At 46.8% G+C, this 26,669-nt stretch overlaps 1 long non-coding RNA gene across 2 annotated transcripts; it reads right to left on the reverse strand.

Annotated features, from left to right (window-relative positions):
- Nucleotides 1-1,484: 1,484 nt before the first annotated feature.
- Nucleotides 1,485-22,946, reverse strand: LOC129209790 (uncharacterized). 2 transcript variants are annotated; one of them, XR_008578211.1, is made up of 6 exons: nucleotides 22,825-22,946; nucleotides 22,469-22,566; nucleotides 8,534-9,434; nucleotides 7,417-7,514; nucleotides 6,939-7,051; nucleotides 1,485-6,414 (listed from the first exon to the last, which is right to left on the reverse strand). It is a non-coding gene; the product is annotated as an uncharacterized LOC129209790 (long non-coding RNA). The 2 variants fall into 2 exon arrangements; XR_008578210.1 differs by having other exon boundaries at nucleotides 6,939-7,059.
- Between the last annotated feature and the right edge of the window lie 3,723 nt (nucleotides 22,947-26,669).

A 26,669-nucleotide genomic window follows, 5' to 3' on the forward strand; every position in this document is an offset into this window, starting at 1 on the left:
AAATGCAAAAAACTAGGATGAATGTACCTTCCAAACCAATGAATGTTACAAAATTAAATTGTCATAGGAACAGCAAGGTAGAAATAATTGCAGGCATGAACACAGACAAAAGGACTATCCTTGCTGTGTTTGCTGTAGTTGAAATGGCGAGCTGGAAGCCTCTAGTTTCACCTCACGTAAAGTCATGAGTAAAATATAGGCCCAGTTTTTGTGCTGAAACTCTTCAGCAGCAGCTTTATTCAAGCCCCAGATACCATCCAAAATGCTCGCTGTCATCACTGGACCCAGGAAGAAAAGAGCCAAAAGAGGACATTACATTAGGACCCATGACAGCATCCCTGAAGAAGGGAAACAGAAAGGCATCTGCTGCAGTAAGCAGAAAGCAAGGTCCAGGTTCCCCCGAGCAGCTGGGAACTGTGCTGCTCAACATCACATCCCCTTCAGCAAGGCTCTGAACGCCCCCAAAACAGAGAGTTGCAGGCATTGTTATCACTAATACACCTTAGTCCATGGAGAAAATAGACGTCGTGATGAAAAGCAAAGCGAAGCGAAGCAAAGTGAAGCGAAGCAAAGCAAAGCAAAGCGTGCTCAATTCACATTTTCAGGAATTTTCTTGTGTCTCTGCGGGTATTTCCAACAGACTCTTGTTTTGTGCATTCTGCCACCAAATGCCTAACATTTATCTAGCAAATTCTTTCCCATGAAATCATCCTGCTTCGCCCCATCCATTTATCCCTGATCTCCAGCATCAGTGCGTGTTGCAGCCAGCCCGGATTAATTGGCACAGCAGCACGATTCCTTCCTCTGCTCCTTAACCGCTCACTCGAGATTTACAGCGGGTGAAGTCAGGCAGACACTTGGCTTAGGTCTCTGCCGTGGCTATTTTGGGTTCAGTGGATAAAATTTACCAAAGGGTATCCACAATTCAGCTGTCAATTTTAGTCCACATCAAAAAGTGTTGGCTGGACTTTGTGCTTATGATTGATTGCGTCTGCACAGTGCTATAAGGAGGGCCTTAGCGAATGTACTTTTTTTTTTTTTTTTTTGTCATATTGAGTGTGTGGCATTCTTTTCCTCAGAATGAGTCACGCAATAGAAAATTTGATCTGTTCTGTCATTAGAAGTTCCATGGCATTTTATACAAGAGTAAGATCACATCACAGCATCTCTGAATTTTAGGAAATTGCATTAGAACTAGCTCAATATCAACTGTTTAACCAGAGGAGCTTGGTAATCTTGTTTTTCTGAGCGCATTTTGACCGTGCTGCATCCTTTTGTGGCTTCTGGGAACAGAGCAGCACTAAACACAATGGTTTCTCTGAACGGCTTGCCCTGTCACATACTCTACCTTACATAGTTATGCATCATGAGAAGCTAAAAGTTAACCAATCAATGCTGCATCTTGCATGCTAACTTAAAAGTAAATCTTCAAAGAGATTTTATTTCATTTTGTATAAGAAAGAGGGCATGGGGCGGGTGGGGGAACATCACGGCAGCAAACAGAGGCAAGAGGACTCCAGCCCACCGTGTGGTGTCACGCCCAGCTAGAAGATCATCATCCCTAAAGTCAATGGAGAAAGAAAAGTCAGACAACTGGACTTCAGGCGGTAGCAAGGTCCAACATGGGGCTCGGTGTCGTTGCCTTGTGCCCCGTCCCCAGCGCCAGCACTGGCGGGGTGACGGTGGCAAGCACCACCACCGTTCCTGGCGAGACCCGCCTCCCGCCACACGTGCCCAGCTCGCATCGGAGGATGACCCGATGAACGCTGTGGCATGACCATCGCAGCAGTAATGCGCAGCAGCAGGCAGCACATCGGTCTGGCTGCTGTGGCTCTTTTCTAAACAGCAAAACAGTTTGCAGTTTGTGCAGTTTGCTTCGGTTCTAGCTCTCTCCTCCTCTGTCTGGTGTCACCAGAGATCAGTACTGCTTAAAAATAAAGTGGGGTTGTGTCAATATTGATTAGTTTTCCCCCCCTTCCCCTGTTTCCAGTGGCAACTAAAAATAACTTACAATTCATTACAGACATGACATTTCTTGCAGAATAAGTGCTATTGTCACATTTAAAATTCAGTCCATATCTGACTTGAATATCTGCATTCATTCCGTATGTAACGAGAAGGGGGAGGTTTTCTTTCCTCAGAAAAAGTTCATCTGCCATCATGGATATAGATTCTTTTAAATTATTTTAATTTTAAAATCCTTGAACTCTGCTTGGGTCCAACATCAGACTTGTTATTTTCTGCTCATTTTGCATGCTTGGAAGATCAAACATATTTGTATGCAAATATTCTTGGCCTCCCTAAATTTAGTACATAATAAATGGCTCAAATTTCATTACCAAACTTGTAAGGGGAGAGAAAAATACAACATTGTGAGGAAAAACAAGGGCTTTGCAGTTTGTAACCACGGTCCTTTCAAAGCAGGGTGTCAGGGCAAGCGCCTGGTGGCTGGGGATCACCGGGCTTTACCCCACACCGCAAGGGCAGTAAGTGGGTTCAGCGCCGGCCTGGCCGGCACGCCTCCCTCACGGTGTGCTGCTCGCTCCGTAGGGATGCTTCAGGAACGGAGTTTGCTAAAGGAAAAGAAAAAAAAAAACCAAAACAAACAAAAACCCAAACCAATCCTGACTTTCACCCAACATTGACACGTTCAGGATTTCATGCTGCCTGCACTTAAAAAAAAAAAATAGAAAGAGGAGCCTTAGGGCAAGATTTGAGCGCTCCCTCTGAGACATGGGTGCCTCCATCTTTGCAACGCGGACACACCAACAACCTTGCGAGTGTCGCTACTTCAGCACGAGCCTCTCGTGCCGCGGGGGTTCCCTTACCCCCCTCACACCGCCTGAGCGCCGGGCACTCCCCACGCGTGAAGCTTCCTTGGCGCCGGGGGGGCGAGCGGCCCCCACGCAGGAGCCTCCACGGGCACCCGGCCCGAGGGGGCGGCCGAGCCGGCGCGGCAGCGTCGCTGAGGGCACCGGGCAGGCTGTCCCGCCATGCACGCCCGCCTGCGGGAGCCCCCCTGGCCCGGCCACGCTGCACAACCACAAACTGAAACTGGTTTGTAATGGCAAACGCTGCTCTGGGCTCGGCCTTCCTGTGCCATGCTGGGGTCACCTGAGGCTTGGTTCTGAGCCCTGCCCCAGGGCTCTGTCCCCTCTAGGAGTGCCTTTTGTTTTCGGCAGTGAGTGCTGGAGGAGCCCGGCCCTGCTGCCCCTGCTCCTCCCTGCCCAATGACCGACCCTCGAGCCTGGCGCAGCTGGGGTCCACCGCGGCACAGACCCTCTGCTCCCGGCAGGTGGATGGGACCCGCCGGCTCAGCCAGCGCTGGAGGAGGACAGAAGCCTCTGCGGGAAGGAGCGTGTAAAAGCAGCAGGAGCATGGACGGGGACAGAGTTTCCCGTTTTACTTGTTCCAGCGCAGCCTCCGGTTTGAGTACGATCAACAGGAATAGCAAAACACCACCAGATTACGGAATATATGTCTTCTCATATAACCACCACATTATTTTTGTCTCTGGGCCTCCCCCACATACATACTCACATATTTTCTCCCGTGGAGTTTCAAGGCTCTTCACAAGTGTGTGACATCTGCTTACCAACATTTGGTGTAAAAATATCAATATCTGCTCCGCATAGCTATTCTGAGCGCTACATTTACCAGCCAGTAAAGATCAAGAGCCTCCTGGGAACTGGCTGGATCAAACTGTCATGATTTCAGCACTGCTTTGCGTCAGACGGCAGGATTTAAAGTCAAAACACAGATAGTTTCGGGAGGAAGACAATGCGAAGCCCTGAGTCATACCCTGCTGAGGGTGAGGAGAACAGATTAATAGACAGCAAACATGAATGAAATCGAACGGCTCATTTTAGTCATGCGGCTGCTTCTGAAATCCAAAATAGGATTTATTTTTAGTCGTTGAACATGAAAAAAGGATTTCTTTGCACCTTGCCAAGGAGAAGTTGAGAAAAGAGTTTTAATTAGCATGGGGCAGGCTCCCCTTTCCTTGACACCTGGAGGAGCTCAGCAGCGGGGCTCGCTGCGCTCGGGGAAGTTTTGCTGCTCACAAGCTGCTTTAATGATGCGTCACCCACGAGACTTTGCACGACCTGGCAGCTTTTAGCATCTTTCAGATACAGAAGATGCAGCCCGTACTCCAGCCCCAGCCAACTTGCCTTTGCCAAAGTTGAGTCAAATAAAAAAAATTAAAAAAAAAAAGAGATGATTGCTTATAGCCAGGTTGTATCTTTTTGAGGAGCTGCACCGTTCCCCACCGCTGGCTCACGGGGGAAGGAGACAAAGCAACCATGGCTTGGCAGTAGGAGAAACTGCACAAGCTCACCCAAAAGCATTGGAGAGTACTTAACCGAAACCTCCGAGTCCTTCAGAGCAGCTGTGGCAACAACGGTTTGCCCCCGCTTTTAAGGCTGACCACATCAAGCTCCTTGGTTGGGATGAGGGTCAGACTGATGTATTCAGGGAGCAAAGGAGAAGCTGGTCAGACCTCTTAAATTGTACCTAACTTGTGGGTTTAATTCATAGATTTCTAGATAGGACACAACCCTCTTAGGCAAAGCCAGCCTGGAAAGAGGGGGTGGGAGTAGAAAGCGGGCAGGGGCCAGCACATTTAAGGTGGGAGATGGAAAGAAAGGCTGACGGGGGGTCATGGCCACGGCAGGCGAGTGCCTGAGCTGGCAGCCTGGAGAGCGGAGCGGGTCCCAGAACCAGGGGATCCCCCAGTCCAGGGGGTAAAACAGCTTCAGTTCATGACACGGTGCTTTCATGATGGGAACATGATGTTTCTACAGTGTGGGTCTGCCAAAATTGACCTGCAGTGATGTTTTCATGAGAGAAAAGGTCTTACATGGGAGTGATAAAATTTGGCACAGCACAGATATGTACACACATTTATGTGATTTGTCATTTTAAATAAACAGATAGAAGTGATTTCACAGCTGTGCATAAGGTTAGTTACATTATTTAGTCCTCTGCTAAATCATTTCAGCAATTCTGCTCCACAGAAATTTCATGATCTTGGGGCTAAGCCATTTCTATCCCTTCCTTACATTAAAGCCTCATGAATTGTCACATTAATCACTCACAAACATGGAAAAGCTCAGTGATTTTGGATCTCCCTGTCTCTGGCAGAAAACCTCTGCTTTGTTTGCTGCTGCTTGGTCTGACAACACAGGATAGGACTCAGAGTAGCAAAATTGCCACTCCAAAATTAACACTCCTGCTCTTATTCATTGTTTTTGAGAATGCAGCGATCCTCAAAGCATGAACTAGCACGCTTGTGTTACTTCATGTGGGCAAACGTTCTTCCATCCCCAAGCCATTAGGGCAACGGGTGCTTTAGCAATGCAGCGTGCGAGAATCCATCTGCTAAATCTAGGAGGGCAAGAAACCATGCTCTGTTTCCTTCTTATAAAACATTATCATGATTTTCTCTTGCACTGTCTTTGCTAGTGTCACTAATTTCACAAGTGCCGTTACAGCATTTTTTGCAGCCATAGGTTTGTCCTTCTTTGCTTCGTAAGTATGTACCTACATAGATTCCAACCCTATTGCTACAGTAATTTGTATAGATCTGGGTCAAAACCAGATTTAGCATTTTGCCATGAATGTGATAAAAACAGAAAAAAGAGACTCTGTACAACGCACAGCACAGAGACAACATTATAGAATTTCTTCCTGGAGACAACTTCTACCTAGAAGAGGGCAAACAATTTGATTTGGTAGCTTGTGTGGACAAGGCAGAACCGCTTCATATCATGTCCTTTTTAAAAAAATGTATACTAAATTAAAAGTTCAACATAAACATGAGTGATTGCACCAAAATGAGAGCACAAATTCATATTATCCCAAATTATTCATATTATGAGGTGGTTACAGCTATTAACATTTGCTACATAGGCATTAAAGCAGAGAGCTTGTATTTTTAGGGTTGAACCGTATTGACTCTGAATTTCAGGATATACAGCCAGGGAGAGCTGGCTGGCTTCAACAGCAGCTTCGCTAGTGTAGCGATCGCAGGAACAAGGCAAGTCCGGAACCTCGGTGCAAAGAGCAGAAGAGAGACAGGGTTAATCATTTGCCCCCCAGCCCTGCACCAGCCAGGCTGCGGTCCGGCGTGCCCCGCGGCTCGTACCGCTGCGCAGAACTTCAGTACAGACCGTCTGTCAACAGGCAGGGACGCTCCCTGGATGGGGAGGATTTAAATGCCATCGCCCAGATGTGCAGGAGGCGCATTCTGAACAGCAAGAGACAGAGAAATCAAGCAACGTGGTCTGGGAGCAGGGAGCTGACGTCCTGCGTAGGTGCACATGGACAAGCCACCGCGCTCCATCCAACGTGGGATGGGGTGGGAGCCAGAGGGTGCGTACAGCTGGGGACACGGCACAACACGTCCATCCACTGAAAAGATTAAGAGCTCTGTTAACATGTATAATCTGCTCTTTCCTATCACTCAATCCTGAAAAGCTGTCTTGGGCTAGGGAAAAAGGTCTAGGCAGGCTGCTCCCTTCTCTAGCAAAAGTCAAAATGTAAGCCGGGACACCGTTTCCCCAAACAGGCTGCAATGTATGTGACAACTAGGAACACCTCTGCAAGCTGGGATGAACATTTGCTTGGACCTCCAAACTGTTTTAGATAGCAGTCTTGCATCTCAGCTATCAGAGCCTTGACTGGCAAGTAAAAGCCATATAACCAGGAGAAAATGCAGCGATTTTCCCCTAAGGCAAATACTTTCTGTCTGATACACCTTGCTGGTAAGTGCCTGAGAAGAGCTGAGTGCCCTTCCCAGCCCCAAGGCTCCCGTTTGGCTCTTCTCCCAAACCCTGGGCCAATCCGCCCAGCCACCCACCAGCTGGGTTGTACGGAAACCCGCTCCAGGATGAGACACCACCGCTCAGTAAAGGCAGACGTGCCAATCCACTGACCTGATTTTCCAAACAGGAGCAAAGCCGAAGAGGAGGAGATGTCTCGTGGTCTTCCACTAGCAGTGTCCAGGTCTCTCGCTCCGTCTCTCCTGCAGCCTGTGTCGGGACGTCCCCTTTGGGGCTGGAAAGTTATAATTCAGGCAGGAAAATGGTACCACAACAAGCAAGTTGGAGAAGGGACAAATACCCAATGAGAAAGTAGCCCATCAACTATCTTGTCTGAATCTTCGTCCAAACAGCTTATGGCTACAGGCATCTTGCTGAGCACTCCTAGCTTAAGCACAAGATAGGGCTGTGTGATGCAGGATCATTTTTTTCTGCCTCAGAATGAAAGAATTGAGCGAAAAATTGGATACATGTTGAAGGGTAGATGGAGAGCATAGATTCTGTACCAGCAAAGATAAAATACACAGCCTCTTTTATAAAATATTAAACATAAGCTATTTTTCCAATCAAATGAAATGTACTCAAAACAAACCATTTGTATCCAGGGATCCCTGCAGGCGACAGAAGGCTTGTCATGAAAATAGCTGCTTGAGTGCTGGGCTAATAATTCAGATTCAATAGGATTCGAATCTGAAAGTAAACAGACACATTATTGCATCTCACCCCAAAGCTGCAGCATCCTTACTCTGGCAATTCTCTCCCGGATACGTTTAAAACCCAAGCGTGAGCTCTACAGACACTGCTTGCTCCTGTCTCGTCAGCCAGAATCTGGAACAGGGCTGTGGCTGGGGGAATGCACCTCTCCAGCAGGATGAGACCCAGTTGTTGGCTTCCCTCTGCAAGCGCTCGCCCTGAAAAAGCCCTTTTACTTTCACGCAGGGCTTTTCAGCTCAGGGGGGAAAACCGACTTCTGTTGCCACGCACATCATGTGAGCATCGTGGCACCTGAGATGATAGCATTATTTTGTGTCTTTGCCTGGTGGCAGCAACATGGATTTATATGATGTTGGCAGTAGCTTCCCCAGTGCTATCCTCATTCCACATCTCACGGCTTCAAGACTGAGCAGACTTCCCAGGCGCAGGGACACCACGTAGGGCCAGACCCAGGGCTGCTCATGAGGCTCAGGTCTGTCCATTTTTACCATTAATGCTGTAATTTTTCTGCCTCTTCTCCTTCACCACCTTAGGGTACGGCCTAATTCCCTTGTCCCTAAACCCAACCCAATTTTCAATTATGATCTCCTATGTACAAGTCAATGTGGTGGGAAAAGGTCTGGATCAGCATGATATATTTTCCACCAGACTTGTAGCTCTTTATTTTGAAGTGCTCCTGCTGCTGCACTGCCGCTGTGCTGCAAACCACCACCCCGGGCCCATGCCGCCAGCAGCAGGTCTGCACGCACAGAAAAGCACAGCCCGGGAGCGGCTCACGAACGCAAGCTGCATCCCCCAAGGACTCAGTGGCCATCTTCCAAAAAATGATGGGTATCCTGTCATCTGTATCTACTGCATTCAGCAGGATGCTGGATCCCGTAGAAGTGTTCTGGTTCACCCAAAATAAATAGTTTGAAATTCAAGGCAAAAGCAATTCATTGCAGCTGTTCAAAATCAGGTTGCAAAGCACTGCAGTGAATTACTGTCAGCCTTACCTAGAGCATGGCTTGTGTATGCTCCTGCGTAGACGTGGGGTCAACAGGGAGTTGTTTGGCTGGCTGTGGTTTTCAACTGGTGTATCTCAACGCTGAATCAAAAGGCCAGATACTACATCTGGCACTGGAGATCTTGTCTGAAGAACTAAATGGATTATTTGTCCATGCAGGGAGGTTTTCGCCATCTGTTGCAGATGTAATATTGATGAGGTTCTCAATTTTACACAACTGTTTCATAGTATTATTATATGGAAAAAAAACCCCAAACACAACCCTTCTGCTTGCTTTTAATCAGGCAGTCGTGACCATATATGTTTGCTGAAGTGATATCTTCTCAGCGTCTCCCGACATGCAGTTGCCTGTTGCAGTGGACGTACGTCGTGCTCTGCACAGCATCACGCTGCTGCTTGGCTTCCCTCTCAGACTGCGGCTGCAGACACCGTCCCAGCTCACCGGCTGTTTGCACAAGCCTCCGCCGGCTGGGTGTCACCTTTTCTCGTTCCTCAACCTCTCTTCTGCGAGGAGCCGGCAGCGGCGGGTGGGTACAGACTTGGTGCTGTGTAGAAGCAGTCCTCCCTGAGCTCCTGTGGAAGGATTTCCTTTCTCACTCCTAGGCACTGTGATAACTATCAGTTCTTGTATTGCTGTATTTTTGTAGAATGGAGGTGTTCTCTACAGAGCAGGAAGAAACGGGAAGGAAGAGCTGTAACATGTGAGGAGACAAAGCAGCAATCGGGAAGAGAAAGAAACAGCGCCGTTGTCCGTGATGCAGCTGCGGTACGTGAGCCAGCGCAGCCGAGAAGACGTACGCTCCTCTGGAGACCTCAGCCAGAGGCTCTCAACGGGAAAGACCAGATGGTGCAGGAGCTGAGGCAGGAATATGGAGTCTCTCTTTCAGGGTCTGTGCCAAAGAGGTGGGACCAAAGGGTAATTAGGCTGATGAACAGTGATATTAAATGCATGAAATGAGGCTTACAATATAAGAGAAAACCTAGGAAAAATATGTTGAAGTGAGAGGCATAACAGAGCAAATCCCAGCACAATTAACCTGCCGGGAAGCAGGAAGACAGAACCTGCTCCCAGAAGTAAATCCATACATACAACTGCAGTTACGTTCCCTGATTTTTACCCACCAAGTACATATATGAATTACAGCCATTTATTTGCTTTAAAAAAGCAGTAAAACGATAGAATTGAAAGTACACGCTTCAGTCGTAATAAGACCAAATATTCAGAATATGCAGAAAATTAAAAACACGCCTAAGGGCTTTAAGCAGCAGTCAGTGTTTGCTGAATGAGAGCCCTTAACCATGATTTTTAATTACTATTGACAATTCTTAATTCTAAGTTTATGCTGTTACTTCTCACAGCTGCTTAGACAGCCAGGGCTCGGAGACCAGCTATCAACAGTCAGCAGCACCGAGACAGTGTTAACGTGGAAACCAAAAAGAACTGCAGAGGCTTTTCTGTGCCAGTGGCATCAGACAAGACAAAACCAAACCTCCCTTTTATAACCATTACAACCACATCCAACCGCTCCTTTTACCAAACACTTTAAGAGAAAAGTTCCTAACAAACAAACAGATCATAAAACAAGCCTGCAAATTTGATTGCTACATTGATCACCGAAAGCAACATCACTCACACATGAAGTATCTTCCCATGGCTGTAGTGCCTATTATCTGAAGACTACTCTGGCCCACGAAGTAGCTGTTGAATTCATACTTTGCCTTGTGCTGATGTAAGTCCTAAATTCATAAAGCAACATGAATTTTAATAATGCTGAGCAAGTCTTGCCTGACGTATCAGCTGCATTAGCTTAAAAAAGATGGATCATCAAATAGCATAGTATATACCCACACATGCAGAAAATTATACACACCTCAAAGGGGTTGTTTTATCAATGAGGTCTCAAAGTACTTGTAGTGTTGTAAATCATTCCTCTCCAAAACTTATTTTCAAGTGTCTTGTGAATGTAGAGCTGTCCTGTAAAGTAGTTGCCATTCCTACGCATTCCTTTCTGCTTTACTTAGAGGCTGCTAACAGTCCTTAAAAATCTAGAACAGCTGTGATATAAAAACAAATCCAACTCTAAAATAGCATCCTAGAAAGTACGAAGGGTCCTTGTTTTGCTTGGTTATAGTAAGTATATCCATTCCCTTGTATAGATAGAGTGGGTAGACGTGACTGTAATCAAGAACAAGTGCAACCCTTGTGGGGCGCAGGGTGTGTTAAATTAACATTTCACAGACCACCTTAATGCTGAGACTTCCTAACATCTGTTTTCTCGGCTATCTTGACTCTCCTTCATCACATTTTTGTAGTATTCTCTACTGTGTCTAACAGAATGAAACCCTGGTTGGGACCAGCAGAATCTGCTGTGAATTATTTATAGTCCAGTATTGCTGTTTGCACAAGGATTAAGCCATTATACTAGTCTGTAGGAACATACATCATTGTTTGGTCTCATTTTCTTCTAGTCTGACTTATTTCAGATTGAAGAATAGAACCTATGTGCCTGTCCCACTGTTTCTTTCATTCTGATTTGCAGCACTTAAAAGCATCCTACTACCATATGGCATAAGTCTTCCTACAGAACAACTTGCAGAGAAGAAAGGAGAAGAGTGGCTTCCATTGCACCTTCCTTACCAACCCTTCCACGACCTTCCTGTAGACCTTCTTGTGAGGAGTCCAGGACAAAGTCTTGGTGGCCTAGCTGCCCATTAACAGCGTTAGGTAACTCTGGGACCATCCTATTAATATTATAAGAACAAAAGTTCTGTAAGACATTTGCCAACATATTTTACCTTGAGGGTCGATTTAGATGAGATGTTAGAAAGAAATCCTTTACTGTGAGAGTGGTGAGGCACTGGAACGGGTTGCCCAGAGAGGTTGTGGACGCCCCATCCCTGGAAGTGTTTAAGACCAGGTTGGATGAGGCTTTGGGCAACGTGGTCTAGTGGAGGGTGTCCCTGCCCACAGCAGGGGGGTTGGAACTAGATGATCTTTGAGGTCCCTTCCAACCCAAACCATTCTGTGATTCTATGAATAGCTACCTTCACAGAAAAGTCATATTACAGATAGAAGAACAAATCCTTGACCGATTGTTTGCTATTCTCTAGTGCAATCCTGAACTATTTTAAGGAGGTTTGCTTACGATGCAAGAAAGGGAAAAATAAATAAATAAAAGGAACAAATCAAAGATTTTGCAATTGATGCAGTCGGCTGATGTTCATGACCTCTTGTACTATTTTAAAACCTAGATTAAAGGTGCACAAGACAAAGGCAGAAAGACAGCTCACTTGCAAGACTGATGAATTAAACAAGTTTCTAAAACTTAAGTGTTCCCTTTTGTACTGATGTACCGGCAGCAGAGCATTAGTCAGACAGCCAGAGAGTTTTCATCTAATATAGGTATATTAGCATGCAGTGCCTGACTACGTTTTGATTTGAAGCTAAGCAAGGCAGGCTCATTCTCTCCAGCAAGCCAGACTGATGTATTCTCCCAAGAATCATGCCTTACAGAAAAATAATCATGAAATATTAATCATTTCCTATTTAGGGCTACAACTGTCACAAACGATGCAGCGCTCTCATGTACAATCTCTCGCTGAAAAACTGCGTAAGGAACGCAGGAAATGTTGGACGCTTCCTGGGCAGAGACAAAGCCTGGGCTGTGGGAGTGTGGCAGCCCGGCCGTGCCGGTGGCTGCCCGCAGGAGCAGGGGCAGTGCCCGAGCCCCACCAGCACCGGTCAGCTCAACCCGCCTGTCGTGGCACCGGCAAACCCATACCGAGTCATCCATTAACCACTACCACACTGCTGGTACGTTCAACCCTGTCTTCCCGCGCTAATGAGTCCCCTACTTGCAATCGAGAAAATGCTGCCAAAAAGCACTCGCAAAGCTGTGTCTGAAGACAAGCAGTTGATTGCCCTGCAGACTGGGCAACCCTCCCATTCCTTAATGGCAACAAACAAATGTCGACAAGAGCACAGTACAGGGGAGGAAAGCACGGCAAGCGTGTTCTCAGGAGGGTTTATGCTCAGAGCATGCATGCGGCCCCGTTGAAAGGCCGTCCTGAAAGCTCCATGTGAGTCTGGAAGCTATTCATTCAGGGATCAGACTCAACGCCCCGTGACTTGCAAAGCCTGTCATTCAGCTGAAATACCAAATAATGAGAAATAATTTCTCTGAATAGCTGATAGGCAATCCGGAGCATGAAACCTATTTGCATAAAACAGTCATTGTCATTTCACACACGCAGATCTCCGGCAGTCAAAACCTCACAGTAGATCATTCGGGGACTGAGGGAAAGAAATTAAATCAGTTGTTTGCTACAGATAACCCCTCCGGTCGTATCTGACATGGCACCGCCTTGTCACTGGATACTATCAATGCTCCGAGCTGTGACCTATAGCCAGCATCCCGGGACACAAAATCCTGTGCAACATCTTGAGATACACCCTTTGCTATCACATGCTGCTGCAAACGGGCCAGGAAAAATCAAATTGTCCACATGGGACAGAGGGGAAAAAGCATTCCCAAACGAAAGGTAACGTTCGTCAGACTGAATTAGGTGATCCCGATCCCAAGTACAGTGACTGTCTGTAACTGGGAGACTTAACGGTTTTGTTGACCATTTTTGCCTACTATCAAATAGGAAATACTGTTCTCAGTAAGAATTATATCTTTTACCCGCAAACAGAGCTCCCTGCTTACAATTTAGCATTTGTTACATAGGTACTTTCCTGGAACTATGTGATTCCATAGTATTTTCTCCCTCTCGATACTACAGAAATTAGTTTTTAGACAGAATCAAAACATTCAACTATTACATCTGTTACCATCGCCAGAAATTTCTTGGAGCCAGAGGAGGAAACCTTTTTAACGGGGCTACCTTCAGCATCCGTAAAAAGGTAGCTACCTTTCAGTTTGAGTAACGGTTCCAAAACACTATCTTCAGCCATTGCATTGCAGTACCGTCCGAGTTTATTGGGCTGGAAAACCTTGGAATGCTTGCTAGGACAACTAGCAGTTGCTCTCTGGCGTTTTAAGGCAAAGCATAGAGTTGTTCTCCATCAACACTCCCCCCCATCCTGGCCAGGGGATTCAGATTGGATGGAGACTGTGAAGAACCTAGGCGTGATTATAACCGCCCTGCCTGTATGCAGCGTCTGTGAGCGTAAGGTCCAACAGACAGTCCTGAACACCTACAGCCATCCTTCCACAGCTATCTACATCCCAGTGGAAAGAAACACTGCTAAGAGCTGCTTTTACTAGGTCTCTGCTAACACTTGGCAGCCTACAAGAGGCAGAGCCTAGACAGAAAGCAGGTTCTCCTTTGTCACACAAAACACAGCAATACGTTTACCCCGACGCTGAGAATAAATCAGACGGTGAAGATTTCCAGACACAATGCCCGCTTCCTATTTCCAAAGTGAGATTATGACGGGGCTCCAAGTTCTGCTCCATTTTTTGGTGGCTGGGAGCGCGCAGCAGCGACCTGTCACGTTACCACGCTGGCTGCAGAGGCTGACGGGCACCCACAGGCAGCTCCGGGTGGAGAGGAGGGCACCCTGTCCCTGTTGCACTGTATCTGATGGCACATCCACCCACAGTTGTGGGGCTTCTCTTTCCAGAATTCGCTGCATTTTGCTTAGGCACGGGGCTTGTTCCTTCTAACCCAGAGCCTTCCTTTCAGCGTAAGGGATGCTTAACACACAAGTCCAAGTAGCAAGGCTGAGAGCAAGGCTGGCCACGTGGGTTAGCAGGGCAACCAAGAGATCTTCCCCGATCTGCCGTGGATTTCCTGCAGGGACTTCAGCAGATCACTTTTACGGTGTCTTTCTCTGCAGGACAGACAGGTTTCCCTGCCCGTCACAGCATGAAGTGTTCAAGACTGGGAGGCCCCTTTAGTATAGAAAAATGGCATAAAATTTTCATTAGGTTTTGAGGGGGGTAGGAGGGGAAATAACTCACAGGATAGATAACTGCTCAAAATAAATCACAAAAAAGATAAATGTGACAGAATAGCCCCCCGTACTGTGCCTGAAAACAGTTTTCTCTGATTTCGTACAGAAGTTACCTGCAAAAATTTCTGTGTTCTATAGCATTGTGGCATTAATTAAGGTTCATCCTGGCTCTGAAGCACGATGAATTTAAAGCCATTTAAAATATGGCAGTTTACAGTCTAACTGAAAAACTTCTGATCGTCTCGTACCACGGGCTTTACGTTTTAAGCTATACCGTCGAACTCAAACGGTGAGAGCAAAAAGGCCAGGTTCAGAGCAGTGACTCTTTTTCCTCCTGATGTGCCGTACAGTTACAGGCATCCACACTAACGAATATGAAGAAATCCGTCACGAGCTGTCAGCCGGTTTGAAAGAACAAACTCCCCAGGGCTCGCTGCTGACAGCACTGAAAGAAACAGCCTCACCTGGCATCACCCACTAACTCGTCCCAGCGACCGCTTCAGTGTGCAGCCCTTCCACTTCAGATACGGTCGGCAGGCGACTTTCTGCACTAATTAAAGGACGTTAAAATGAGATCAGCCACTCCTTATTGCCTCTCCCACATTTTGTGTTTGCAACTGTGTGCAAGCACAGCTAAGGATGGCTTAAATATTATCCAAGAAAAAGTAAAAAACCATATAAATAAATTAATGAATAATTTCCAGGTTAGTTGCCTTTTATTTCCCCATTCTAGTGACTAGAATTTCATGTCCCATTTTTTTATTCATAATTCACATGGCTGAAGCAACTCTGGACCTAATGAATATCTGCATGTCCACATTTTTTTCACCATAAATTGAAGAATTTACAGGAATTTGAGAATTTGATCCCTGTGGGCAGGTACGCTGTGTATTTGCCAAGCAGCAGATCCAGCACAGCGCTAACACAGCTCTGCGGATGCTGGACCAGAGCTGACTCAGGTCCACCTGACCCGGGGCACACAGAGACGGGTAGGGGCAGGTCCCAGCATCCTCCCCCTCACTCACCACCAGGGTATCTGAGCCTTCTCTCCTCCACAGCACTCCCTCCCTGGTGCAGGAGAGGAGAGGACGTTACTTTACAAATAGCCGTGGCTTCACAGAGCATCTAAGCCCAAGGTACCTGATGTGCTCGCCCAGGATGGCTGCAGGGGACCCAGAACTGATCCCAGGCTGTCCGAGCCCACAGAAGAATCTTAGCTGCTGGACCGCCCTTCACCCCGAAGCCCACATACCCCCCAGGATGCACAAAAACCCTGGCTTTAGTTTGTTTCTCTTGAAAGCATGTTATTAAGTTCCAGCATCTCAGCTCTGTGAAAACTCTCCCTAGAACCAGACGTGAGAGAACGCAGCAATTCAGACTCCAGCCGAGGAAGAGCACACGGTGTGAACACTTGCTGCCCGCTGGCGTGCCTGTCAGCACCGAGCGATGCCGGTGATCCGGTTTCCAACCCCAGCGAGCGGGCACGGGGAAAGCAGCGGAGGGGCAGACATTGCCCTCTCACCGCAGCTCTGCAGAGAGCACGGGGCTCTGGTGCTGCAGCCCCGTCCTCCCAGCCCCGGAGCAGCACTGTGCTTCTCGTTTCTCCGCGGGAGCACACAGTGGGCTGCTGGGCTGGTGTGTAGGTGGGCACTCAGGTTACGGTTTCCTGGGGCTGCCTCTGCCCAGAAACCGAACTGGAAGCACCAGCACAGGGTTACTTGCTCAGAACCAAACCACCACAAGCTCCAGATCACTTGCTCAGAACCAAACCACCACGACTCGCGTGATTAACGCGTGCCAGGAGCGGTACAAAGCTGGGCCAATAATACACACTGTCCCCACGGCGTGCCACGCTGGCTAGCACAACGGAAGATAAATGGGTATTTCCTCTGACAGGCACCAACAGAAATCGCGTCTCAGACAAGTGGAATCCATCCATTCTAGTGAAACGCCAAAACATGCCAGTCTGCAAGCTCCGTCTCCTTGCTAACAGCAGCGAAAGAAAACAGCTCAGATATCGGTGGCACGAGTTTCTTTTGCTGCTGGTGAGTTAAGAAAGCAGTAAATAACCTGCCTAACAATTCAGAACTATCTGCATTGGTTTGTGCCTCTGTTACAGTATTACTCTCCCTTGAGATCTGCCGGTGGCATGGAGACTCATGGAAAGCAGTAGTGCAAAACACCACGTGGCACGCAGTCAGCTTGTTTATCACACGGGCTGCTCTCTGGAGCCGAGTCTTAAACGCATCAGGAGAAGACATCTGGGAAACAAGATCTGCAGCAGTTTCTGTATTTGCCTGGTAGGAGCACACATACTATTACTGAGTAAGGACAAATTAAGACACACGGGGACTGCATTCGGGTATGTCACAGGAAAGGTTGTATTCATGGCAAGTTGTCATCTGGGGTGATTCTAACGCCTTACGAGTCTCTGTTAAGGTCGCAGAGTTAACCCACCTGCGAACGAGAGGAGAACACAATCTCAACACTACCAAATACAAAATATTTCTAGCTCAGGTAGTTTTCTCTATGGATGACAGCAGAGACACACAGATGCCTGGGATGCTGCTGCACACAGATTCAGGCGTGTGCAGCAGCTGGGCTCGGCAGCTCGGCAGCCCCAACCTACTCTCCAGCTACCAGAGCTGAGGGCCAATAGCTACAGAAACTAATTGCTGCTGCTGGAGCACGGCGAGGGGGCGAGGTAAAACCCAGCGTTTCTTGCTCCAGGGGACTTCTTGCCTTTATTACCAGGTAATTTCACAAAGAGAGGCCATCGCAGTTTAAAATCCTCTATCTATGCCTTAACCTCTGTTCCCACGTGAGGTTTTTTCCACTGCTGCAACTGAAACCCGTGTTGCTCTGTCACTGTTATTAAGCAGCGTACCGAGCGCTGGAAAGCCATCCTTGTGGCCGTAACGCTACACAAGACACCACTGAAAGCAGAGGGCTGAGCTCACCTTGCCTAACACCCGCCGCAGGCTGGACCGCAGTGGGCTTTCCGGGCTGCTCTCAAAGGACGGCGAACCCAGGCAGTTCAGGCCACCCAAAGCAGTGTTTAAAAGGGATGTAATGAACGACCCATCAGAATTGCTCCTCTCGCTCTGAACGCAGATGGCTAGACTGACTCCACATCCAATTTTAGGACAGCTCAAGCTGGATGAGGCGAACACCATCCAAAGTAATTACATTTGAAAAATGTGTCAATCCAAGTGCTGGAACACGTTAGTAATGCCGTATGGAAAGTTTCTGCACCGTAGTATCTGCACAAGGGTGCCACCAGGTAAACCCAAGCATGCCCACCATGTTCCTGCTTGTCAACTCTTCCTGAATTTCAGGTACCTCTCAAGGAAGAAAATTGAAATTTTGCAGCCCGCCAACTTCAGAGATTAATTCCATTTTTAATTAAAAGGATTTTTAATTGCAGCCTGAAATGGCCTTTATAATTTCCCTGTTGCACTGGAAGGAGATGAGGGGTGAGGAACTTCCCTAACTACTGTTGCTACCAAACTCCACTTTAAGGCACCCTGTGCAAGAGCAACATCAATACAGGGACTCAGTCTTTAAACCTAGCAGAAGTTGTAGAAATACTTGAGTTCATACGAAGAAATATTGGCAGTAGTGTTAACCACCATCACCCCCAAATTATTTTTACTCATTTCTTACTCCATCTTTACTGTAATTGCATGATCCTTCCTTTGCAATAATTGCATGTCATGCTATGGAAGAATGACTTTTTATTAAGCGATCTCCTTCAGTAACTAATGATAAGATTAAGATGGTCCTTCATTTGACATCAATGAGGAATAAATCAATACATCTACTAGCTAGAGATATTAGAGTAGTTTCTTCATCTTCAATTACTGTCCACAAAGATGCCTCAGGAGGGCTTCTGCACAAATATTGGGCAGCGCTGGGAAAGGGTTAATCATCTTTCACGAGTCGCTAAGCAACAGGACTCTGCTCTTATGGCATGTTTTGCCAGCCAGAGCTGTGGCAATGATGCAACCTTTCTGCATCTTACCCAGAGGGTTTTCCAAAAACTTGTCTGCGAGAACAACAAACCCCTCGGCTGCTTGCAGCCTTAAATTTAGCTCCTGGTAGCTATTAGTTTCCAAATTGCTTTGGTACACTTAATTTTCTGTTCCAAAACATACATTGTATTTTAACATGATTTAAATGATGGAAAAGAGGGCTAACTAAAATCCAGCTATAGAACTAAAACGAAATGAAGAAGCCCCGATATTCAGCGATATTCAACGCCCTCCTAGTAAGTCGCTTCATGGGGTGTTTCAAAGACAACCAGTAAAAGCAAACGTAAAAGAGTGCAGAAATTCAGAAGCCAGGTTCAGACTCCAGGGGTGGTCCCTCTCCTTCCCAGAGCTGCAAGGAGGGTACAGCCAGCTCCAAGCAGCTGCACTGGAGATGCAACCCAAACCTCACCAATGCTGCGTCAGTCATCAGTGGTTACTGAGGTCCGGTAACTCATAAATCAATCTCTGTTATTTGTGCTTATCTGACTATACATATCCTATAAACATCTTCATCGGGAGAGGAGGATGCAGCCTATAATGAGCGAAGCCAAACAGCAGGGATCTGAATATCCACGAGCTCTGAGGAAATATATTTCCAGTCTTTGAAAGTCAGTTTTCAGGGACTTGCTTCTGCAAAGACTTTGGGAACATTTAAACTCGCACATGAACATCAAGATCATTTTGGACAGAGCAGATGTAAATCAAGCACAATCAATCACATCAATCCTTGCTCAGCTTCAGTCAGTCTCAGCCAGCCTCTATGAAACAACACAAATAAAATCCTTGTGTTGCCAGAATTTTCTAGCAAAAGCTACTAATCAGATTTTATGGAGCCAGGTTTTGCTTTGTTTTTCCCTAATTTCTTAGCTGTCTCACATAACATGCCTACTTCTGGTAATATTCTGGTTTGCGTGTTTATTACTGGGGGGGGGGCATGTATCACCTTACCGGGGTGAACGAAGGTCTCAGCCCAAGCGCCTGGTCGCTGCCCCTACCAGCCGCAGCTGGGCAGTGGGTTAGACACGAGCACCAGGAGGACAGGACTAGGAAGGCAGCGGCTCTACAGCCGGTCTGACTCTTTTGGCCGCTGTGAGTGTTCGCTAGATCTTAACAAAGTCAAAAGAAATTATTCTGGACTAACCGTTAGGCTGATGAATGCTGCCAAGTATACGGAGGGGGTCAACAACTCTGATGACGAGGGTCGCTCTTACTTGGGAGCAGAAAGAGCATCTACGTAAAAAGCAGGTCTCTCTCCAATGCGTTTGCCTTCCGGCAGGTTGCTCTAAGCAGGCTGGGAGGTCTCCTCCAGAACTACTGGAACTAAATACAAGGTCTGAGTGAAGGAATGCTACATCATATCACATCACTACGTGATGATTACATTAGATAACCAAATCACAAGATAAAGGATGAAAACATATGAATTTGGGGGGGTTGGCTACCCTGAATTTATTGAAAAATACCTGACGCACCTAGTTTCCCTTCAGTCTGTTAATGCTTATGCTGGTATTTGTTCCCTGGGATTTATGAAGAGGTTTAAACAAGTGAGCTGTTTCTATCAGCATACTGGGACTGATTGTGTTAAATTAGTTTCCATCTCAAAAAAGAAAAAAAATCTAAATTTCTTAAAACAGGATAACTTTAATGCTGATAAAGACCCAAAACTTTGAGTGAAGAAAGAAAGAAAATTCCTTAAAATAAACAGAAGTGTTCGTTTCAGAAAATTCTCTACTTTGTAATAAATTTGGTTTGCTTTTAAAGCACCTTGGATCCCTTGCCTGGAGTGGATGGGTTTATGTGGGCCAGGAGGAGAGGCTGAGCAGGCTCAGTCCTAAGGCCACGTCAGCTTCTGGGCTTGCAGCTGGCCCAGGGAGACTTGCGAGGTGCGGTCAATGCGACTGCTACGAAACCCCACCGAAGAGGCACGCTTGTGGGGCACGGGCAGCGTTTCTGGAAGCAGAACCAGCCATTGCAAAGACGAACACAAAGGTATAGTCAGAAGGAAACCTGGGCAGAGGAAAGCTGACGTGCTGCCAAACTGGCGGGGTGGAGGTGTTCCCGGTGGATGCTCCTCCTGCCCGGATGCACGAGCACAAAGGCATGCGAACTACAGCTAGGCACAGCTGGGAGATCTAGGACAAGTTCCTTGCTTGTCTGTACACTTGAACTTGGTACTTGACTTACAAGACTGACGGTATTTAAAATCCAGATCCGAGTTCTGGTCTGCTCTGGAAACAAGCCCACCCTACGGAAAGGAATTTCAGCTCTATGAGGTCCTTGTATTTGTGGTTCAGTCCTTTTCTAGCGACGACCTATCGGCCAAAGCAAACCTGTACATTTTTAAGCCAGGCTTTCGAACACACTTGCTAAATCTCTATTTCAACACAGTTTGTGGTGTTTTGGAGGAGGCAGCAAACCCCTGTGTCTTTAAGCACTTCCTTCTACATCTGAAGTTAGTTAAAACACCAAGTGCCCAGGAATCCAGTCAAACTTTTTCAGGTAGTTTTTAGCAATAAGAAAGGACAGTGATTCAGTGGCTGAGAAGAGGAAATGAGTCACGAAGCAGCATCTCTTGTTACTGAGCTGGAGTGTCCTACGCTGAGCCAGGGCCTCTGAATGCCAGAGTGATTGGATTATATTTCTGGTGGATTCTCTGAAAAGAGCTAATGAGATAAAGCTGGAGGGGAGAGCTCGGGATGCCACCCTCGGCACTCCGCACGCTGCCGGGGCTGCCCTTTCGCGCGGGGTAAAGAGCCCACATCAGCGACGGTCGCTGCCGGTGCCACCAGCTTTCTTAAAACTATAGAAAGCAGCTGGAATGGGCCTCTGAAGGGCACTTCCGCACAATATTATTTGAAATAATTAATTAATTAATTAATATAATCTACGCTATTTCTTTGGGGGCAGGGAAAGCACGCAGATATCCTGAAAAATTCAGGAAGTCTCCAATAGCGCTGTCTTGCATGCGGCATGTAGGTCACTCCCCCCCGCCCCCGCCAAGCGCGCTGCAACACAGACAAGAATTTGGGGCACAATCATCTATATTCTGAAAAAACCAAGCAAAACTGACAACGGCATACATTTACAGGAACAGTAAGTTAGCCTTTCTGTGTCCAGTTAATCCACCCGTACTCCTTCTAGCCTCATTACCCATGCTTCGCAGGCAACCTCGTGTTTTAGCATCCAGATCAGATCTGGTTTAGCTCACATTCCCACAGAACCCAACAAAACCTCTCTCTGCTGAGGACGATGCCTCAGAATACATCAAGCTCTGCTTGAGCAGTTGTTTCCAGCCATCTTTCACTGAAAACCTTCCCCACGAGGGACTGGGATAACCTGTCACCTGCCAGCTTAGCTTAGTTTAAAGGATGAATATTGAAGATAAAGAAAATAAGTAACTTAAAATGCTGATTTTTTTTTTTTTTTGGGGGGGGGGGGGAAGGTAATTTTTTCAGCAGCTCTAAATTCTCCTAACCCTGTACTTTGTTACTATACTTATAAATCCACGTATAGGCACATGTGATATTTATGTATAGTCAGGCTCCATTTAGCCAGGGAAATGCCACTACATGGAAGGAAGCCATCTGTTCCAAAACAATCAGGTTGACCTTGTTTTCCAGTAGGCTGGGATCTAAAAGAAAGGCACGTCCTTTGTCTCTCTGAGGACACAAAGTGCCATGCTCTGGAAATGCAGAACAGCTTCACAGGGACATTCGGAATCCCTGCCGCAACCCACGGAGGGACGGTGCTCGTGAGAGGCAAAACCGGGCTGCCAGAGCGGGGGGTGCAACGGGTATTCCCACCCCTATGGGCATCGACTCGAGCTGTGACCGATTCCGAGGATGGCTGCTAGCCACTTCTGAGAATCGGGGAGTCGTTAATAACTGCACCAAAAATCAGAACTACTCTTCTGCCTTTGGTACCGTACCTGTGAAAACAGCTTGTAGCTGATGTGCTGGAGTCATCTGGCTTACACGGGACGTAGAGCCCTTTGTAAATCACACGCTGTCAGATCCAGGATGGAAGCTGGAAGAGAAACTTATTCGTGAGTTTAGATGAAAGCAAACCTATCCTTCAGGCATGGCAGAACAAGCCCTTTTTTTTTAAGTTTTAAACTTGTTAATTTAACTTTAGAAACTATTCTTTTTCTTATAAAAGAAACAAAACAGAAACATCACACTCCAGCCGTTGAGCGCTCTGTCAGTAATTAATAATGACGCATCTAACGTCGCAGGGTGCGGCATTACAAGAACTCCCTAACGCTTTGCCCTGGGAGACGCTGACCTCAGCCTCAGGCAGCCGGTGGAGGACTCTGAACGAGCTCTCCCAAGCACAGAGAGAGAGGCCACAAGGAGGGAAGAAATCCGATTATTTGACCAGCAGCCGGCTGTGCTCTCTCCCACCGCACAAGGCCGACTGCTAACGAGCACCGGGGCAGGCAAGCAGGCAGGCGAGCGCGCCCGAGGGAGGGACGGAGGGAGGGAATGCCCACCCCGTAGTGGCAGAGGGCTGGCGCTCACCCCCGCACGCTGGCCTCAGACCACAGCTTATGTCCAAATCCACCGGACAATTCCTGGTTACTGTTGCTCTAGGCTGGTGAAAGGTTCCAGAGCCCATCATTGAACTGCAGATGGCTTTGGTCCCTTGTGTTAATCTTTCTCCAATTATTATTTTTCCAGACAAACTCACACTTTTTTGCTGGGTACAGAGAGGAAGAGATTAAATGGCTGGCTGAATCAGTTATTTTTTTTAAAAAACCCTATACTTGCTTTGCAATTAGGAGAAAAAACGCAACTGAAGAATAGGGAAAATTTTCAAACTTGTTTTTAAACGTGCCAGCCCTTCCCGCAGAGAATGCCTCCAGGCACAGAAATGCCAGAGCAAAGGCCGTCAGCCACCTTCATCCACAGGCGAGACCTCCAGGAGAGGGAGGTGGGAGGCTCCCAGGAGCTTTGGTGTCCCAGAAGATTTCTTGTTGCTGATCGCTCCTCTGTTTTGTAATACACCTCACATGGCCAATTGCTCTGGGTGGCTTTTAATAACCTCTGCAGGTTTTATTGCTTTCTTGCATTCACATCTTTCCGGAAATCCTTCTCTCTTTTAATATGATATTTGACTACACAATGCATCTGATTTCTCAGGGAACAATAACTCTTCAGCAGGACCCTTTTTAATGAGCAACTGAAAAAAAGCATCTTTTGTAGAATCAACATTTGACATGAGGCCTCAGAAACAGTATTCTTTTAAGATGTTAACTGCTTTCCTCCTTTTGATTTTGTGTTATTCTCATACTTTGTAAGTTCCTGTTTGATTTCCTCTATTGTCAATATTCCTCAACTTTCCAATAGCAACTTTGCTCTGAAAGATGACCTTCATTGTTATTGTATGCCATACAAAACATGCTCCATCTGCAAGCAACACGCTTTGCTGATACCTTTTCCCCTGCTAGTACAAATAACCACCCCAAGCTGTGATATTCAAACTGGGCTCTACCCCACGTCCCAGGCTCAGTGACTCATGACACCAAAGAATTCAAATCTCACAATACCTGGAGTTATTAGTAAAGCTTGGTATGCTTATAATGCCACTAATTTATTAGAATCACAGCTTTCACTATTTAAGATTCTCTAGTCCTTATAATTAAAAGGAACTCATACATGGGAATCTCAAAGGCTCAGAAGGCAGAAGTCAAACAAGAAGAGCTCCAGGAAGGGTGTGCCACAGGACCAAAGTTACAAATCAGCCATCCTTGGGCATCCTTTTTCTCAGGCTGTGATTCTATGGGGAAGAAAGACACTTGGTTCACGATCTCTGATCACTTGGGACAGGGTATATACAGAACCTCTCACTGTCAACGTCTGCAAATTGAGCTCTGCCACTGCCAAAATCAGTGCAAACCCCATTTCTCTCTGATCACACCTTCCATGGGTTTGCATGGACAGCACTACCCAGTACCGCATGGCAACGGTCTGAAAAGCTAGATACAACCCGTTCACTTACAATTTCTTCAGTGCTTCTGTTCCACTATGTGAAGTCCAAAATTCTCCCTCCCATGTCCCCTGGTAGATACCAGGTGAGGCCTGTGAAAAGAGCACAACACTACTGGTTTTCCCATCCTGCTCTCCCGCTTCAGTTTGTTCCCAGTCTCGCGGTGGCTAGTCTCCTGTGCTGTGCGATGATCCGGGTACACCCGCCATCTCTCCTGTACTTACAGACAGCACACAAACCTTAACAACCCCAAACTCACCGCACTGACACATCAGCTGTCCTGGTCCCAGCACCTACTGCTTCTCAGGCTCATCTCTGGTCCTCTCAGAAAGAGCCAGTCCAGCCACCCTCTGAACTCCTCGGCAGGGACCTCTGGCTTTCTCCACCAACACCAATTCCTACAGGTCTGCAGAGAAGCCTTTCCAATGTTCCTCTGGCCTTCATTTATCCCTACTTCTGCTGCTCTTCAGAAGAGCTACCGCTCAGCTGCTTATTTAGCCCACCACTCTCCCCATTCTTCTGGCTCTGGTTTTCCAGCTCAGGACAGTCAGCCTGTTGCTGGCATACCAGATTTCAACCCATTCCAGTGAAACCCCCTGTTTCTCCCTGTAAGATTTCACATATCATCTCTTCTGGTCCTTCACTGTCCCCCCTAAATATCTAAATAGCCACCCCACTCTCCTACCCCACCAGGAGACATGTACCTGCTCAGGGAGTGAGGCTAACTCTTCTGAAAGGGTCCAGACTGGCCACCGTATCTGCAGACTGAGAAGTAGGCTCTGGAAATCATCTAGTTACAGAAATGGCAAATCATCAGCTATTGCATTTCCAGGACAACTGTCTCTTCCACAGTGATACTATCTGGCTTTTCCCATCCATTTTCCACAAATTATTTAAAAGTTTGCTCGTTCAATGGCTGTAGCTAATTAGGCTCTGCCTACGCATCGGTGGGATATCATAAATACATGAAAACAATGCCCAAAGACAGAAAGGTTCTTCAGACTCAAATGGCTTCATAGTGTGTGTGGGTTCTTCTCATTACACCTTTGTCAGCCAGAACAACAACCTTCTACTCACATCGTATAGGTAACTCAGGTAAATGTTTGTAAGCAATCCCACTCCCTTAACGGTCCCCACTCTCCAACTGTGCAGGTGAAGCTGAATCTAACACGTTGTCAAAGCCAAGTGGCATGCTTCTGTCCTAAGGCAGCTTCAACTGACCACTTCGGGGATGGGCTTGCTTTGGGAGCGTAACCTCTGGGTAAAAGGCAGCAGCTCTTGTCTTAAGACACTTGAACAACCTAGAAGAGGAAGAGTTGAGCAGTGAGTAATTCACCATGCAGGAATTTATCCAGGTTGGACCTTCACTGAAATAACAGTCCTACTCATCCAAAGCAGAACCTAATGAACTCTTTGATCATTGCATGTTGGCAACTGAAGTTTAAAGCTCATCACAACAAGGATGAGTGCAACATATCTTGCCAAGATCTGATTCAGCGTTAGCTCAAAATGATGGAGTCATCCTCAGAAGAAAGGTGTTTATGAGCAGGAGAACCATCAGTGAACAGACCTGGACAACTGTGCTTCCTTTGAGAATACATGACTTTAGGCTATGATGTATGCCAGATCTTCAGCCTTTCAGTAAAATACGTGTCTTGCCCTATCAAGGGCATTTGCTTTGCCAAGAACTCTCTTCTAGAAAACATGGGTATGGTTGAAGTGGCTGCAGCAAGTGAGATGTGGCTCACAGTCAGAGCTCTATTACATAAACTGTGCAAGAAATTGTTAAATCACGTATATGCCTGACTGACACTGATGACTATCCAAAAGCTATTTACAGTGCTATCAGTAAATCGGTGAGATCATTGTCCTCCTCCCTCACTTCCCAATACCTGGATTCTAGCAGATCCAGGTAAATCAACTGAGTCTTCATAATGAAAACAGAAATTTAATTATTCACAAGCATTCCCCTTGAGCTTTCTCTGGGCTTTTTGTGAATGATTAACAGAGCAGCTGCTCCAGACAGCACTCTCAATCCCTGCTTGCTGGCCTGTTAAAAGCAGTGACTCATCAGCACATGACGTCAAACCCTCCTCTCCTCTGAAATGGCAGGAAGGAGGTTTCATTAAAAAGATAAAAAA

The sequence above is a fragment of the Grus americana genome, chromosome 9 (genome assembly GCF_028858705.1).
Source record: "Grus americana isolate bGruAme1 chromosome 9, bGruAme1.mat, whole genome shotgun sequence".
Taxonomy (NCBI): Eukaryota; Metazoa; Chordata; class Aves; order Gruiformes; family Gruidae; genus Grus; species Grus americana.